General features: G+C 50.2%; 1 pseudogene; it reads left to right on the top strand.

Moving 5' to 3' along the window:
- The first annotated feature begins 17323 nt into the window (after window positions 1-17323).
- Window positions 17324-17403, top strand: LOC125926074 (uncharacterized; annotated as a pseudogene).
- The last annotated feature ends 628 nt before the right edge of the window (window positions 17404-18031 follow it).

Raw genomic sequence — 18031 nt, 5'->3', positions numbered from 1 at the left:
CATCATCACCACCACCATAACCATCACCATCATCATCACCATCATCACCGCCATCACTGCCATCACCACCATCACCATCATCACCATCATCACCATCATCACCATCATCACCATCACCATCATCACCATCACCATCATCATCACCACCACCATCACCATCATCACCATCATCATCATCACCATCATCATCACCATCATCACCATCATCATCATCACCACCATCACCACCATCACCATCATCATCATTATTATCATGCATTGGCTCTGACTGTAATATAAGGGCATAGCATGCATGATAGCACTTCAGCCTCACAACAGTGTATGAAGCAGATAGAAACGGCATCACATTTCACAGGTAAGGACACTGAAGTGTAAATTGCTGTTGAAGGCACTACAGCACTGCAGGTAAGCAGAGACAAGAGGCCAAGGCAGGAAAATCTTGCAGATACGATTCCTGCCTTAGGAACTGACTAGGAATTTGACCGCCCTCCTGGGTGGAAAACCAGGAACTACCAGGAAGGGGTAGAGGGGTGCTGGAAGATTTGAAGCAGGCAAAGAAATACGATATTTATGAGAGAAGCTTTTGTGTTATTCTTGGAGAAGGTCAAGATGCAGTTAGATGTTGCCTTGTGTTGGGAAGTAGCAAGGCCCTTGGCCTCTTGGAGAAAAGGAGCTGGAAGAAAAGGGCCCAAGGCAAAGCTGCAAGGGGTTTCTGGGGATAGAATAGAGTTGTCTTAAACCAGATTGTGAAAAGGGACCAGCTTTATTTGCTCTTTACTCACATTAGCTATTGTAGGGTCAGCGACCTAAAGTTTGTAAACATAATTTTGTAGACTCTTGAGTTCTGTCTGTGGCTTATTAATTTCATTTTTTTTGCTGTCTTTATAAAGTTCTCCTAGACAATGCCAGCCTACTTTATTTTTAATAAGGAAGATAAAGAGGAGATTTTTTTAAATAGTTACTAGGACCAAGTTTTAAATGCGAATTATGTACAACATATATCTGAGCAAGGGAATGACTAAGGGAATCCAGAAAGAGTTTCCAAAGGAAAGGTGGAATTCAGAGAGAAGGGGTCTGGGACACTGACACAGCCACACTCTGCCACCCTCTGCCCTGAGTTCTCCACTCAAAACTTTGACGTTGAAGCAACCAAACACAATGAGTAAATCTTGTAAGGCTATGATTTAAATAAATCAACCGTAAGAGGGGAAATTTGAACATGGACTTTAGATGGCACTAAGGAATTTTTGTTTATTTGATTAGGTGTTAGAGTGGCATTACAATTTTCCAAGGTGAGGGGAGCCTGGGTGGCTCAGTCGGTTTAAGCGTCCAGCTCTTGATTTCGACTCGGGTCATGATATCACAGTTCATGGGATCGAGCCCCAAGTTAGGCTCTGTGCTTAGTGGGGAGGCTGCTTGGGATCCTCTTTGTCTCTCTCTCTCTCTCTCTCTCTGTCTCTCTCTCTGCTTCTCCCTGACTTCCTTGAGCACACGTGCTCTCTCTCTCTCTCTCTCGGAATAAAATTTTTAAAAAACATTACAGGGCACCTGGGTGGCTCAGTTGGTTAAGCGTCTGACTTTGGTTTTGGCTCAAGTCGTGATCTCGTGGTTTTGTGAGTTCAAGTCCCGCATCAGGCTCTGAGCCTGCTTGGGATTCTCTCTCTCCCTCTCTGCCCCTTCCCCACTGGTGTTGTCTCTGTGTCCCTCAAAATAAATAAACTTACATTTTTTTAAATAAAAAACATTGCAAAAAAAGTTTTAAGGTAAATACTGAAGGATTTAAGTGAAAAACTGGAGTTTACATTAAAATATCCAGGAAAAGGAGAGAGAGAATGGGTAGATGAAACACATCTGGCAAAATGTTGGTGATTTGTAAAGCCGAGGGGATGGGTCCATGGGGATTGTTATATCCCCTGTGGTTTTGCATATTTTTCCAAGAAAAAACTTTGGAGAGGCTGGCATAAAGTTTGTCACTGTGGGCCCTACTTGGTGTGATGGGAAACAGAGATAACTTTTCAGGTGATTTGAACAGATGTTTGAAACCACTGACCTCAACTGTGAGCCCTTCCTGGGGCAAGGGGGATGTGCCTGGGACACTGACCCAGATCTCCACCTCATTTGGCCTAGCCCAGAGGAAATCCCAAGGGGCAAGATCTCAGAGGAGGGAAGTCTCCCCACATTTTTACCACAGAAGGGCCACGAGCCATGGAGGCCACGCCAGCCTATTGGTAAATACTTCCCGGAACCCAAGCGATGATGTTCTCACTCTGGAATTTCTAAATCACAACATCCAAACGATGACCATAAAGTCAAGTTACTTTCTCTCAGTGTCTCAGTTTCCACATCTGGAGAAAACCCTGAAACAACAAGATGGGGACAAACCAAATCTGCTCCCTGCCAGGGACAGCTGTGAGGCTCCGAGAGAGAGCCACGATTACGAGGCGACCAAACAGACACTAATTACAAGCCACACAAGCCCCGAGGTGCTCCCCCATCCTTGGCTCCAAAGCTTGGTGGCCGATGGCTGGTGGAGGAGTGTGAGTTCACTGCATGATGCAGTCAGAAAGCCCTGAGTACTGGGCAGACATTCCAGGGGATTCCTGGCCCAGGATATTCCAGTCCAGTGGCCAGGATAGGCAGCGCATTCCAATGTCGGCTTGGGCCAAAGGCTGCATTTATTTGGGCACATGTTTTATTTAAGGAAGCCCAAAACACGTGTTTCGGTCAACAAATTCCTTACTTCACACTCAATAGCCAGCGCGGCCTCCAGAGATAATTTGGGTGGGTAGCTCATGCTGTTTCTGTTTCCAGGCTGAAACCTCTGTGGTTCAGACAAAGGCCCCAAAGATGTCAGGGCCTGATGCAGTTTTGGGACTCACCCACCCTGTGGAGGTGTGGACACGTGGCAGGATATTGGGAGAGGCCGTCTCGGGTTGGCCCTGTTCTCCCAGCTTGGAGGGGAGCGGCTCTGCGTTCTCGGACGCCCGCATGTCGTCCGCTTCAGACCAGACAGCACCTAGGGAGATGGAGAGGGGCGCTTGCCCTGTCCACTCTTCCTCGTCTGACATCTGCCCCGCCCCCAGGCCTCATAGTCAATGACCCTGCTCCTCTCAGGCCACAGAGGCTCGAACCCAAACTGCATCACAGAACTGGTCTCCCCGCATGGGGTGCCTGGGTGGCTAAGTCGGTTGAGCGTCCGACTTCGGCTCAGGTCACGATCTCATGGTTCGTGGATTCGGGCCCCGCGTCGGGCTCTGTGCTGACAGCTCAGAGCCTGGAACCTGCTTCGGATTCTGTGTCTCCCTCTCTGCCTGCCCCTCCCCCACTCAGGCTCTGTCTCTGTCTCTGTCTCTCTCTCTCAAAAATAAATAAGCATTAAAATAAAAGAAAAAAAAGAAAAAAGAAATGGTCTCCCCCCTCCAAGGACTGGAATCAGGATAGTTTCTGGTTAGATATGTGTGGGTGCCGGACCCAGAAAGTCATGTCAACTCATGCCAAGTTTTAAGTATAGACAAAGGCGGAGGTATGTATCCCTTCGGTGTGTACCCTTTCCAGCAAGATATACTCATTCTGTTGGACAGTATAGACTAAGAGTTTTCAACAGACACGTGGAGCAATTGCTCAAGGTCATACAGTAATGCCCAAGGACATCCAACTGGCGTCTGGATTTCTCGAAGCCAAAAGCAGCTCATACCCTATGAATGAGAACTGCTACCTCCTTGGCAATACGCGGCTCCAGTTGTACCCACGTAACGTGAATTAAGAGGTCTGGTGGGGCGATAGGCTCGGCAGCATTGTAACCCAAAAATCAAGAGGGGGTGAGGGAACGGGGCATCAAAACAGCCAGCATCCAGCAGAAAACGGCCAGCCCCCGAAATCACTGAACCCGGCACACCTTCCGAATTATGTATATTTTAGGCGATGAATGTAATCTTCAGCTCTATTTTTAGCTTTCCAATCCTCCAGAAGCAATTGTGAGAACAGATAAAACCTCGGTGACAGAATCTATTACGTGTGAACTGCTCACCCCGTGTCTCGGAGGCAGAAACAGTACAGTTTCTCGGGTTACACTTTGTTGTTTTTTTTTTTTTTCTTTTTGGAAGGTGACACAAAGAGATTTCTAAATTCTTCATAGTGGAATACTTACCCCTTTGTAACCGGAACGTTCCTCAAGTTCTGTAAACGAAATCACGAACCCTCGGGCCTTTTCAGACATAAAGTTGCTGGGAAGTCTGACAGAATAAATGGCTGGCTTTCCTTGACACCCAAATGGAAACACCGTGGCCAGAATGGTGTTCGCGACACGATGTCGCGTTGGTGGCTTTGGTTCCCAATTCCTCTCTCCAGGCAGTGTGACAGGCTCGAGCAGATGAGTCATCTGGGGTGGCCTCAAACTCCGCACAACCAGGCTAGTCTGGAGCCATCAACACAGACCCGGGGGACACGATGAAAGCGGCCAACGAGGAGGTTAACCGAGGGGCCGAAGGAACGGAGGGGACACATGGCTATCGGGAGGAGGGCTGGAGAGACCACCAGAGTGCGCCGTTCTGGGGCCCAGCCCCGCTTGGCCAGACCCTAAGGTCCTAGCGGCACTGGTCTGGGATAACGGCTGTGTATCTCATACAGAGGACTTATTTCCTTGAAGGTTATGAGAGCCACACTCGAGTACACTCAGCCACAGGCAGAACCCCCTGTGAGCTTCCCCAAGATGCCACTCGGTGGTCGACACCATTATTTGTAACCCCAGGGCCGCTCCCATGGGTCTAATTAGGAAAGCCGGGACCCTGATGAGGCCAAAGCCCGTGCCCCAGGCACCAGTCTCCAGGGTCAACAGAGAAACTGATCCTGGGCAGCAGGTAGGAGGGGTCGTCTGCACCTGCAAAAGCGAGTCCTGGCTCTGCCCCCGGCCAGGGACAAGTGTCTGCACTTTTCTGAGCCCCGGTTTCCTCCTCTGCAACCCCGGGGATCATAATAACATCATCTTCCAACGTGAACGAATTCAACGTGGACCGTGAAAGTACTTCGTTCAACGCCATGACACGTGGGACGTTACGAACTCATGAGGAAACCGAGGTTCCTTGTAATGCATTCGTCCCCAGCACATGGTCTTTTATGTACTTCATAAATATCCGAGGACAAGGGGGATTATTAGGATTAAAGTATGCTGATCCCCCTCCCCCACCGCCAACAGCGGACCCGGCAATGAAAGAGAAGGCAGGCCATGAAGCTTAGGGGAGAGAGAGTGCCCTCTACCCTCTGCTGGGGGCTGGAGGTTCCTGGGGGTGCTCTTCTGAGGTGTGTGGGAGCCAGGAGACCACCTGTCAGCCTTTTCCAGGCATCTGAAGCTTTCTTTCCAAAAAAAAAAAAAAAAAAAGTAACAATCTAATCCAGGCTTTAGTTTCCAGGCAATCAGGTTCCACTGAGCCCGTGTTTTGGCACTTCCTGGATGCGTGAGTCGTATTTACTCTGCACAGAACGGCGCAGCTCAGACCCCAGCTGATGGGACCTCAGTGCGGGCTTCTTCACCCGCTTCTGCCACGGGCCTCTTCTAAGAAGAATGTTTCTACGTACATGGAAAGGGAGATCACACAGGATCATAAAGGACACAAACCAATCTGATAGTTTTACAATTTATGTGAAGTAACATGCTTGCCTCATTATGAACATACTTTAATAGCAATATTGGGCAGCGGGTCTAATCTAACTATCAAAACTGAGAAAGTCGTGACAATCGTGACGTTCCAAACAGCCGTAACGCGACAGAAAATGTCTTATGAGTGTTGTACTGGCGACAGAGTCACAGGGACTGCTAATGGTTTGCACCTGCCTTTCGGTTGGAGGTCAGTAAACTTTCTCAGCCTTCAGACCTCCTGACACCTAGTCCCTAAGTTAAGAATTCTTTCTTTGGCGCAAATAGTGACAGGGTCTGAGTAACGGGACGACACAGGACCAACTCAGTTATTATTTACTCACTGGGTCATTAGAAGCCTTGTCCAGGCGGAGCCATGGGAACCATGCTGGTGGCAGAGGCTAAAAGGCACCTGTGACCCACATAGGGCTAACCTACTCAGAGAGGGGCTGCCCCTCACCCGTGCCCCTGTCCTTCACCCCCACGCCACCTGGACATCAACTCTGTCTTTCCTCTCACATTTGTCTTTTCACCTCCCCTCCCACTGCCCATCTGTCTGAACTGACCTCCTGGGCCCGAGGGACAGCTGGTCCCCCTCACCCTTCCAGTGTGACCTGTTCACCGCTATCAGGCGAGACTTCTTCATGGGGCTTCCCTGCGTCTCCCTTTCTGCCCAGAGACACCTGCTTTGACTGTCCCTTGTCACTGGTCCCAAAGCCACATCTCATTTTGGCTTTCAGGGCCCTTCACAATTTCAAAGTTATTTCTCTCTCTCTTTTTTAGTGTTTATTTATTTATTCTGAGAGAGAGAGCAAGAGCTGAGGAGGGGGCAGAGAGAGAGGGAGAGAGAGAGAATCCTAAGCAGCATCTGCGCTCTCAGCACAGAGCCTGACACGGGGCTCGAACTCTCAAACCGTGAGATCCTGACCGGAGCTGAGGTCAAGAGTCAGACGCTTAACAGACTGAGCCACCAGGTGCCCCTCAAGGTTGTTTCTCATCAGTTCTCAACAAGTGCCCAGTCTCCTTCTGGCTCAAGCACACACACACACACACACACACACACTCAGGCTCATGCTCCTTGCCAGACTCACCACTCAGTTGAGGCCTGTGTCCGCCCCCTGAACCGTTCTCCTGTCACCATTCACTCACACCAAATCCTGCCTGTCCTACAAGAACCACCCCCCGTCCCTTCCCCCAGCTGAGTGCCACCGACCTAGCCCGTCTCTCAGTCCCCACTCATGAATGTTACCACACAGCTTGGCGTTAAGTATCTCCTGACTATGTCATGCACGTTGTCTCTCCAACTGGCCTCTCAATGCTTGAGGATAGGGAATCCTATCTTCTACACTCCCGTGGGCTCCCTGGGCCCAGACTAATGCAGAGCATACAGAGAATTCATGACATTTGGTCAAATTATCACAACATGGGAAAATGTTTATTTTATTAGATGTCTTTGGGGAAGCTCTGTACGCGTTTGGAAGAACGGCTTTGACGGGCTCCTCGAGGCCAAGAGTGAGGCCTCTGGAGGAATTCTCAATCAACAGAAGATGTTGTTTCAATTACTCCTGTAAGATCAGGAGAGTCATTCGTGGAGCTTCTGAGAAAGAGGGGAGGCAGAAGGGACATGGGGAATAAGATAGATTCTGTGCTGCATTATGATGAACCACTGCTACTCCAAAGCCTTCAGCAAAATTCTATTAAAACTCACCAAATAGCTGGGACACATAGACTTCTGATGGATGGAAACCAGTGAGGGGGCCAAGTTTTATGCCAGGGGTGATGTGGGGCTTTAAGACTTTATATGGGTGCCAGAGCCAGGTGGACAGGGGGGCCTTGACCGGCATTTGGCTCATGTTCCCATAAATGACAGGCCAGTGCAGACGACTATCAAGGACACGCTTGTGATGGCACAACAGCCCCAGATGCAGTCTCCCTCCTCCACTCGGCTACTGTCTATTTAAAGAAGTACCAAAGTGAGGGCCAAGCAAGGCCCTCAATATAGGACAGTCACGAGTCTGTCTTTGATAAGACCCACGTGGAATGCGTTGCCTTGACTTGGGTTTGATGTTGAGATCACCTCAAGATCGGGTCAACCATCCATTCCATGAACACACTTCCTTAGCTTGGATTCAGGGGGCCACGCCAGGCTTTCGGCCCTGTGTATTCAGGGTGTAGGTGGGATGTTGCACTTACTGGTTCCATCACCTGTAAGTGTCCTCACTTAGGGAGGCATGAATTCTGCCACCTCAGCTCCACCAGGAAAGGCACGTACAGTCCATGTCACCAACACTGTAATCCGAGAAAAAATACAATGGGAGAAACAGGCGTTTCGTTTATAAGACGTGACAGAGACTAGATAAATACTCCACATACTCAATTCAAGTTCGTTACACAGACTTTGTTCATCACGTTACATAAAAATGTTGCAAAATCAAGTAGAGTATGTATTAGAGTTCTCTAGAAAAATAGAACCAATTATATATACATATATGTGGGGGCGGGAAAGAGTCGGGAAGAAAGAGATTTGTTATTTATTATAAGGGATTGACGCGTGTGATTACGGAGATGGTCAAGTCACAGGATTGCAGTCAGCAGGCTGGAGACCCAGGAGAGTTGATGATGTAAGTTCCAGCCCAAGACTGGCAGGCTGGACCCCAAGAAGAGTGGGAGTCCAAATGCAGGAAAAGCTGAGTCTCAGCTCAAAGGCAGGAAGAGTTTCCTCTTAGCCTTTTTTGATGTATTCAGGCCTTCAACTGATGGGGCGGGCCCCACCCATACCGGGGAAGATTATCTGCTTCGCTCAGTCCCCCAATTCCAACGTTGATCTCATCCGGAAACATCCTCTCCGACGTACCCAGAATAGTGGTTCACCAGATGTCCAGAAAATTCCGTGGCCCAGTCAAGGTGACATGTAAAAGTAACCATCACAGAGTACAACAAGGTATCTAATTATATCCGGTAAAAACACAGGCAATGTGAATCAATTGTGTAACAAAGTCAGAAGAGGGGTGGCTGGTTCCGGTCTTTCCCGAATCAAACTTGGTTACATAGTTATCTCCTGTTGTAAAAATTTACTGGGCTATGCATTTGGGATCTATACCCTTTTCTGAATGTGCATTATGTTCAATTCAACATACTTTAGCATTTGTTTAAAGTCTATTTTATTTATTTTGAGGGAGACAGAGACAGCACAAGTTGGGGGGGGGGGTGGCTGCAGGGAGAGAAGGAGACAGAGAATCCCAAGCAGGCTCTGTATGGTCAGCTTAGAGCCTGACACCGGGCTCAAACTCACAAAACTGAGATCATGACCTGAACCGAAACCAATGAGTCGGTTGCTTAACCAACTGAGGCACTGAGGTGTCCCTCAATTCAACATATTTAACTTATTTTATTTTTTTAACTTTAAAAAAAATGTTTATTTTTGAGAGAGAGAGAGCACAAGTTGGGGAGGGGCAGAGAGAGAGGGAGACACAGAATCCGAAGCAGGCTCCAAGCTCTGAGCTGTCAGCACAGAGCCCAAAACGGGGCTCGAACCCATGAACCATGAGATCATGACCTGAGCCGAAGTCGGATGCCCAACTGACTGAGCCACTCAGGCGCCCCTCAATTCAACATAGTTTAAAAGGTGGGCAGGAGGCGAGGGGGGAGGGGGGTTTTGTGAGTATCTGTCCTACTGGAAACATCTACTGAAATGTCTTAGAAGATAATCCTGCTATAAATTCCTTCCAAAAAACTGTGTTTCCTTGGCTCCTATCTTTCAGTCTCTCAAAATGCCTGGCTTGGGAGCAGAATGATACGGCCCCTGTTTTGATTCCCTTACATGAAAGCCCACTTACATCGAGATGCATCTTTTGGGCCTTACATGGGGCCCCAACATCGGGCCCCAACCAGGGGACGCTCCCACCACGTCCGGAAGCACAGGAGTCCAGGCTGATCCCGGCGGGGGCCACCGCTGGAAAACCTCAACAAAGCTGACCGGGTTGAAGTGACACCATGCAGGAACCTCGTAGCCAAGTTTTCTTCCATTTTTGCTGCTGTCCTGCTCTCCCTGAGTCTCCTTCTGAGAGATCATTGTTGCTTTGAAATTTCTGGGCAGAAAGAAATTGATCTAAAACCCGATTCGTATCTGGCTCTTGGCGGGGGGGGGGGGGGGGGGGGGGGGGGGGGGGGGGGGGTCGTGGGGGAGATCTCATCGTGCAAAGGGAGCTTTGGATAATTTTTTGAAGGCGTACTGTCCAAAGACATTTCTTCTCCCTCTTAATTCTTCCACGTGCATATTCTTTGAGAGTTGAATTCCCAGACACCCTGTAAAGGAGAAATTGACGGGTTAGGGGCGCCTGGGTGGCTCAGTCGGTTCAGTGTCCAACTGCAGCTCGGGTCATGATCTCGCGGTCCCCGCGTTCGATCCCCGCTTCGGGCTCTGTGCTGACAGCTCGGAGCCCAGAGCCTGCTTCGGGTTCTGTGTCTCCCTCTCTCTCTGCCCCTCCCCTGCTCATTCTTGTTCTCTCTAGGGCTGACCTAAAGTCTTTGGCCTCCACATTAACATTTTGGCCTGAATCAAGTGCCTTGTTAAAATCCTTCCAATTAAGTTTATCCTTTCATTTGGTAGACTATTAAGTAGGCATCCCATCAATGCTGGAAAGCGGGTGACCTGATTTGGGACTGCAGCTCAGCCACCTGCAAAGTGACCTTCGGCACATCATTTAACCTCTTTGAGGCCGTTTCCTCAAACCTGCAGTGTGTGGGATGGATTTAAATGCATATATGCAAAGTTCCTAAGCCACCGCAGCCATTCAGATGAATAGCATCTATTCGTCACCATTGTTGCCATTAATTTCAATATCCCGTGAAGTCAGCGTAGACCTGGTCCAAGGAAATCAAGACAGTTGAACTAAAATAGTGCACGAATTAGGGCGCCCGGGTGGCTCGTGGGTTAAGCCTCCGACTCTTGGTTTCGGTTCAGGTCACGATCTTACAGTTCGTGAGTTCAAGTCCCGCCTTAGGCTCTGCACTGACAGCACGGTGCCTGCTTGGGATTCTCTGTCTCCCTCTCTCTCTGCCCCTCCCCTGCTCGCTCTCTAGCTCTCTCTCAGAATAAATAAATCAACATTTTTAAAAATAAAATAAAATAGTGCACAAACTCCTTTATTCTTCAGGACATTTGAAGCTCTACGTTCAATAGGACACACTTCAGCAGAATCGAGACAGGGTTCAAATCATCAACAGGTCTGGAATCTACCAGAATTAGAGTGTTTGTGATTAGGTATGCCTAAGTCTTTAATAAAACGGAACAAATGCAATTTATTTTAAGATCACTCTAGCATGGCTGGCTTGAGGTTTTTATTACATTCGATCGATCCTTTTAATGACAGGAATGAGTGGTAGGGAGGTAGTCTACTTAATTGCATTTTGATGAAGGGATGGATTTTGAAATCTTGATAAACATGATTCAAAATGACAAATGCGATTCAGAGAGACATAATAAGTGGACTTTGCAATAGCTATTGACAGTGAAGAAATCTTGAGGAGAGGGTCCACATCCATGTAACCTTCGTCCTAGCCTGGGAAAAATTCATTTCTTACACGGTGGTTTGCAAAGTGTGACAAGAACAGCACTGAGGTTGATTTTAACAAGTATGTTGAAAACGTGATTACTGAAGAAGGTAATGAGATGTTTCTTTTCGTTGCAGGAAGGAGAGAAAGTTCCTCTCCCTGAAATTTTCACGTCGGATAAACCCAAGGTATAAGCTGAAAAGAAAATAATTATGTAATTCCTCTGCTTCACGTTATCTCCTTTTTAAGGAACACAAACTATTAGTAATACCCTAGTGAGAATTTTCATATGTGAGTCATTGCCCATGAATCATGGTAACACATCAAAAGGCTTTGATTGGGAAAGATGGAGTTATATGCCCTATTCCCACACTAAAAGAATCACTCCCCTCCCACAGGGGCCAACAGAAAAACATGGCTCTTCAGCCTTGAACTTTAACTTCTTTTCTGTATTTCTTTGCAGTTTGATTTTTATGGGGATCTGGTCTAGGCTGGCCGGCTCCTCTGCGACTGACATTATTTAGGGCTTCCTTCCACGCAGCATATAATTCTTGCTCACTGTTGTCTCTCCCTCCATTGGCTGTTATTTCTGCAAGGATAACATTCAAAAGTCACCGTTTTTAGAGGCTTACAGTTTACAGCGCAGTTTTGTAATTACCTCATTGGAGCATCTTAGCAACTTTACGGAATATAAATTAGTGCCCATTCTACAGGTTGGGAAACGGAGGCATCAGAGCACGGACGTGACCTCCCAAGGCCCCACACCTCCTCGAACCAAGCCGAGTAGATCTAACCCCCCAGCAGCTCGCCGGCCCCCACCTGCCTGGGAGCTGAGATGCGGAGAGACCCAGAGAGCACACAGGGGTTCTCTCCAGGGAGAGAGCAGGGAGCACGGAGACTCACAGAGCCGGCCGCGTGGCCCAGGGCCACCAAGCGCACTGTCAGGCAGGGTGCGGCCTTGTCTGGGTCCGCAGGGCCCCCCGAGACGGCCAGGCACCGAGGACACCCCCGTGAAGGGAGGGGGCCGGTGCACACGGGAAGCTCACCTCTGCTATTCTCACCCGCTGACCCCATCCCCCAAGATACGCACGCGGCCTGCCCCCCACACCGGCCTTCCTGGAGCAGGATGCGCTCCTGTCTGCTCACAGCTAAAGGGGGTGGTGCAAAATCAAACCCAGCCACCGCCTGGGAGGGCGAAGAGACTACGCACGGCGACCCTCCGCGGGGACGGCCTCAAGCCTCGAGGCCACACGCCCCAAGGCATCATCTCCTGGACTTGATGGGCCCCTGCCTCCAGAATCATTCACCTCTTGCCTGTGGGTGCACTGTGGGAGACGCGGTCACGTGGACAAAATCATAAATGCGGTGCTCAGGGCAAAAGCGGACTCTGTGTTCTGCCCTCTCTTGTCCCTTCCTTCCCTGTGGTCACCCTCGAGGCCCCTTCCCCAGGCCTTGCGCCAGGAGCACGGTGCCTATGACGGACCGCGAGCACAGAGGGTTCACGGTGGCCGGAGGAGCACTGGCCAGTGGGGCCCCGGGCAACCCCGGCCTCCCGGCCCTCGACCTCCCCTCCTCCCGTCTCAGCCGCCCGCAGCCGGTCACGTGCCGACCCCTGTCGTGACCAACACCCTCAGTGCGTCCGAAGCTCATTCTCAGACCGCCGACCGGCTACTCCATCTGTCCGGCTAACTCCACAGTGACCCTAACTCCACATTCCGATGACCCTCTGACCCCACCGGGAACCCACCCCTCCCGTCCGCCCCCAGTTTCTGCTTGTCCTCTCCTGGTTCCTCACCCACCTTGTCCCGTAACTAAGCCCTGTGCTCACTGGCCTGCTGACACCCTCTGCTCCCTGCCCCTCTCGACCCGAGGCCTCCGGATGAAACCACAGCCCTGGTTAAAACCACAGCCCTGGTTAAACGGACTCCGCCAGTCTTGGGCCCGCACAGCCCCGGCTGGAGAAAAGCACAGAGTCACGTCCTCGGCGCCCTGGAAATTGGCCATGATGAAAGCGAGCGGGGCCCGAGTGACGCCCCCCAAGCCTCCCGTACTTGTCTAGTCTCCCCTCTCCCTCTCCCCCTCCCCAGCTCATACCTCTCCAACTTTCTCTCTCCAACCCCTCGGGCCTCCTCCCCATCTCGGCAACTTTGCTCCCCCTTCAGCGGGAAAATGGAAGCAGGGAGACCAGAACTCCCACAGGCCCAACATTCCCGCCAGCCTGCAGGAGGGGCTCGCTGCTGGGCCCGCGGCCCTGGTGCAAGGGCTGAGCGGCCGCACCACCGCATTCTCTCTGCTCAGTTATCCCTGTCCACGGACAGCACGCTATACTTCTTCATCTTTTTTTGTTTAATGTTTATTTATTTTTGAAAGAGAAAGAGAGAATGTGAGCAGGGGAGGGGCAGAGAGAGAGGGAGACAGAGATCTGAAGCAGGGCTCTGGGAGAGAGCCCGACGTGGGGCTCGAACTCACAAACCGTGAGACCATGACCTGAGCCGAAGTCGGATGTTTAACCCACGGAGCCACCCAGGCGCCCGTCTATTTTTCCATCTTAAACAGAAAGAAATCTCTTCACCTCCTCTCCCCTCCAGCTCCCAGCGGATTTATCTTCCTTTACCACCAAACTTTCTGAAGGAATGGAGTACACATCGCTTCTGCCACCCAAGTTTCTCTCCTCTTCTCTCTTGAATCGACTGCAACCGGGCCCCCTCCCTGCACTGAGCAGTCCCGGAGGCCACCCGTGGTGTGGTCACCAACCGTCTTGTCACCCCCTCCACCACATTTGACACAGCTCATGTTCTCTGCTTCTTAAAGCTCCTTTTCCTGTCCTGGCTCACCCCTACTTCTCAGCCATGTGTCCCAATGCCTTTGTGGGTCCCTCTTCACTTCTGTGACCTTACGTGTCAGCGTGCTGCAGGCCTGGATCTCTGGACCTTTTCTCTCTTGTTCCCATGGGGGCGTTTCATCCACTCTAGTGGCTTATGTACAGTTGGGGCGCTTGGGTGGCTCTGTCAGTTAAGCACCCGATGCCTGATTGACACTCAGGTCACGATCTTGTGGTTCGTGAGTTCGAGCCCCATGTCAGGCTCTGAGCTGACAGTGTGGAGCCTGCTTGGGATTCTCTCTCTCTCTCTCTCTGCCCCTCCCCCACTTGCTCTCGCAAAATAAGTAAGTAAACTTTAAATACTACAATTGACCCTTGAACAACACGGGTGTAGGGGCACCAAGGCCCACACAGTCAAAAGTCCGGTATAACCCAGAAAACATAACTACTAACAGCTTACTGATGACCAGAAGCCCTACTGATAACACAGTCAATTAACACATATTTTGTATGTTATATGTATTATGCACTGTATTCGTCTAACAAAGGAAGCTAGAGAAAATAAAATGTTATTTAAAAACTCATAAGTAGGGGCGCCTGGGTGGCTCAGTGGGTTAAGCATCCGACTTCAGCTCAGGTCATGATCTCACAGTCCGTGAGTTCGAGCCCCGCGTCGGGCTCTGTGCTGACAGCTCAGAGCCTGGATCCTGCTTCAGATTCTGTGTCTCCCTCTCTCTCTGCCCCTCTCCTGTTCATGCTCTGTCTCTTTCTGTCTCAAAAATAAATAAAAACATTTTTAAAAAATAAATAAATAAATAAAGATAAAAACTCATAAGGAGGAGCGCCTGGGTGGCTCAGTCGGTTAAGTGTCCAACTTCTGCCCAGGTCATGATCTCACCGTTCGTGAGACTGAGCCCCAAGTCGGGCTCTGCTCTGTTAGTGCAAAGCCTGCTTGGGATTCTCCCTCTCCCTCTCTCTCTGTTCCTCCCCGCCTTGCGCTGTCTCTGTCTCTCTCCAACTAAATAAATAATTTAAGAAAGTAAAAATAAAAAACTAAAACCTCCTAAGGAAGAGAAAACACGTTCACTGTGCTGTATTTATCAGAAAACAAATCCGCGTGTAAGCAGACCCGCACAGTCCAACCCCGTTGTCGTTCAAGGTCAGCTGCGTGAGATGATCCACAAACGTGCTACCTTCAGCGAGAACCCTTCCCTTGAGCTGCATACCCACAACCCAGCGGCTCCCGGGTCCTCACCTGGCTGCGTAACCGGCACGTTAACGAGGCCCCACACGGAGCTCACGGCCCTTCCGGCCGTCTTCCCCAGCTCGCTCGAGACAACAGTTTTCTCGTTGCTCAGGCCAGAGATGTTGATATGATCCTTGATTGTTTTCTTTTCTCCCCCAACACACCCGTTTGTTAGCAAATCTCTCGGGCCACACCGTCAGAACATCCAAGATCTAACCACTGTTCACCGCCCCCCCCACTGCCTCCACCCTCGTTCAAGCCACTGTCACCCCTCACTTGGGTTACTGCAACAGCCTCTTGGCAGGTCCGGCTGCTTCTGTGCTTGTCCCCTCTATTCTACCCTCAACAAAGCTTCCCGAACCATCTGGTTAAATTCCATCACCCAGCGCATCTCCATTTCATGCAGAGGGAAGCTGGAGACCTTAGGGGGGAACAGCGCCCTTCCTGGCCGCACCCCTTGTCTTTCTGCCCTCATCCCTGCTGCCCCCACTCACCACCCCCCCCCCCCCCCCCCCCCCCCCACCCCTGCTCCCCCCACTCCCCCCCCCCCCCCAACTGCCAACAGCCACACTGCTCCCCTACTCACCGGATCCAGACACACTGCCCCCACCCCCCTCATGGCTCCAGTCACACTGACCCCACCCCCCCACTGGCCACAAGCCAAGCTTTTCTCCTTAGGATTCATTGCACCCTAACGTACACTTTATGCACTTTACCTACTTGTGTTCGTCGTTCCTCTCCCCTCTCAGACACCTTTGCGGGCCGGGAGTTTTGTCTGTTTGCGTCACTTCCATATCCCGGTGACCAGGAAGGTTCACGGTAGCCACACTGTGTGCTCACCACTGCGGGTGGCGTCGTGGACAGGAAGGCCTAAGCCCACGCGAAGAGGATGATTCCCTAGCGGTCGCATGGGAGGTACGGTTTCCAGTGCTTACACCCCTAGTACTGCAGAGAAATGACTGCAGCGGGGGCCCCTCTCCGACCTCCCCGCCGTCAGACCACCGAGGCCCAGGTGGTGAGGCCATAGCCTGGTGCCAGAAGCCCCGAGGAAATGGGCTGATTTCGGCCTCCTGCTCTTACCAGGAGTTTGACCTCGGGGAGAACACTTGATCTCTCTAAACCTCAGTCTCCTGATCAGTAAAATGGAAATAATGCTACCACTCCAAAGGTCTATCGAAGAGTTAAGTGAAACTGGATAAAATACTTCCTACAACGCCTGACATAGAACAGCACTTGGAGAATAGAAATGGAATTTATTAGCAGAGAGAAGAAGCTTGTCTATTATCAAAAGGATGTGGGGGGTGGGTGTGCCTGGCTGGCTCGGTCAGTGGAGCGTGTGACTCTTGATCTTGAGGTTGTGAGTTCGAGCTCCACGTTGGGTGTAGGGATCACTTTACAAATTTTTTTTGAAAAAAGGATGCTGAGGGGTCGCTTGCTGTGTCTCTACAGGATGAATATGCTTTGGCCACAGCGGGGAAGGGTCAAGTTCAAACCATGGAAGGCGTGTCCTGTTGTAAAGGGGAGTAACCAGGGGAGCGGCTTCTACAGAGAAGCTGTGACGTCTCACCAGTACAAATCTTTAAAGACTCGTATATTCTGGTTTGTCACAGGCTCTGTGAACCTTTCTGGTTTACAAGGCTGGGATCGGAAAAGAGTCACAAACACGGTGCTTCCCCGGAGATGCTGCGAACCCCACAGCAAAACCTGACCTCCGGAAGCTAACAGGTGCACGTTCCAAAGGCAGACACTGCAATCCTCACCATCCTTTGTTAATTCGCCTCTCCCCTTTTTTTCAATCATATTTTAAGTTTTCATCTTCTTGGTTTGCATTCCGCCCCCCGCTCGGTGTTCACTGACGGAGTGCAAGCACTTAGCCTTGAAAACTGCAGGCTTTTCTAATGGCAGGCGAGAGACAGCTCATCAGAATGAGTAGAGAAATGCGTGTATGCCCCCTCACACTGAAGGCAAGTGGATACTCTCTTCTACAGCATAAACCATCCTTGCGAACATTACTTCTGGGCAAAGATCTGGTAAGATCTTGGGATTTCAGAGAGCATTCTGAAAATAACCTTTAAGCTTGGCACAGTGGCAGTCTTGTAGCCAATGAGGTTTATCCGAGGTGCGATTATTGCTAATTGAAAATAACCTTTAAGGGGTGCTTGGGAGGTTTGGTCGGTTAAGCATCGGACTCTTGATTTCAGCTCAGGTCATGATCTCACGCCCGGTTCATGGGCTTAAGCCCCATGTCTGGGTCCCCGCTGACAGCACAGAGCCTGCTTGGGATTCTCTCTTCTTCTCTCTCTGCCTATCCCCCACTGATGCTCTCTCTCTCAAAATAAACTTTTGAAAAAAATCTTTAAAAAAAAAGAACCCTTAAGATGTCTATAGTACTGATCATCTCACTTAATAGTTTGTTCCTTGGTAGTAATTCCATTGAAATGGACATCTCCATTTTCTAAACGCCTGTGATTTTCATGTGTTAAGCCAGAAAGGGATCACTGCCCCTCCCTTCCCACATGCAAGGTGGTAAAAAACAAAAACAAAAACAAACAAACAAAACCTCAGGACTTTCTTGAATTTGTATTTGAACAAGTCTGTGTCTTGCTTGAATTAACAGCACTAACAGATCAGGGTGACCAGCGCCTTAGCTCCGCCTTACAGGTCTGGTTCTTTGCTCCAGCTGAACCTTAGCATCCCCTGCTGGTGAGTACCTAGGTTAGTAATTTCTGAGTACAATCACCCAGGGAAGTTTGGTCTGGCCCCCGCGTGGTAAAATCAAACC

The sequence above is a fragment of the Panthera uncia genome, chromosome F1, assembly GCF_023721935.1.
Source record: "Panthera uncia isolate 11264 chromosome F1, Puncia_PCG_1.0, whole genome shotgun sequence".
NCBI classification, from domain to species: domain Eukaryota; kingdom Metazoa; phylum Chordata; class Mammalia; order Carnivora; family Felidae; genus Panthera; species Panthera uncia.
Note: the sequence above shows the minus strand (reverse complement) of the source record. Positions and strands in the feature narration are given on the sequence as shown.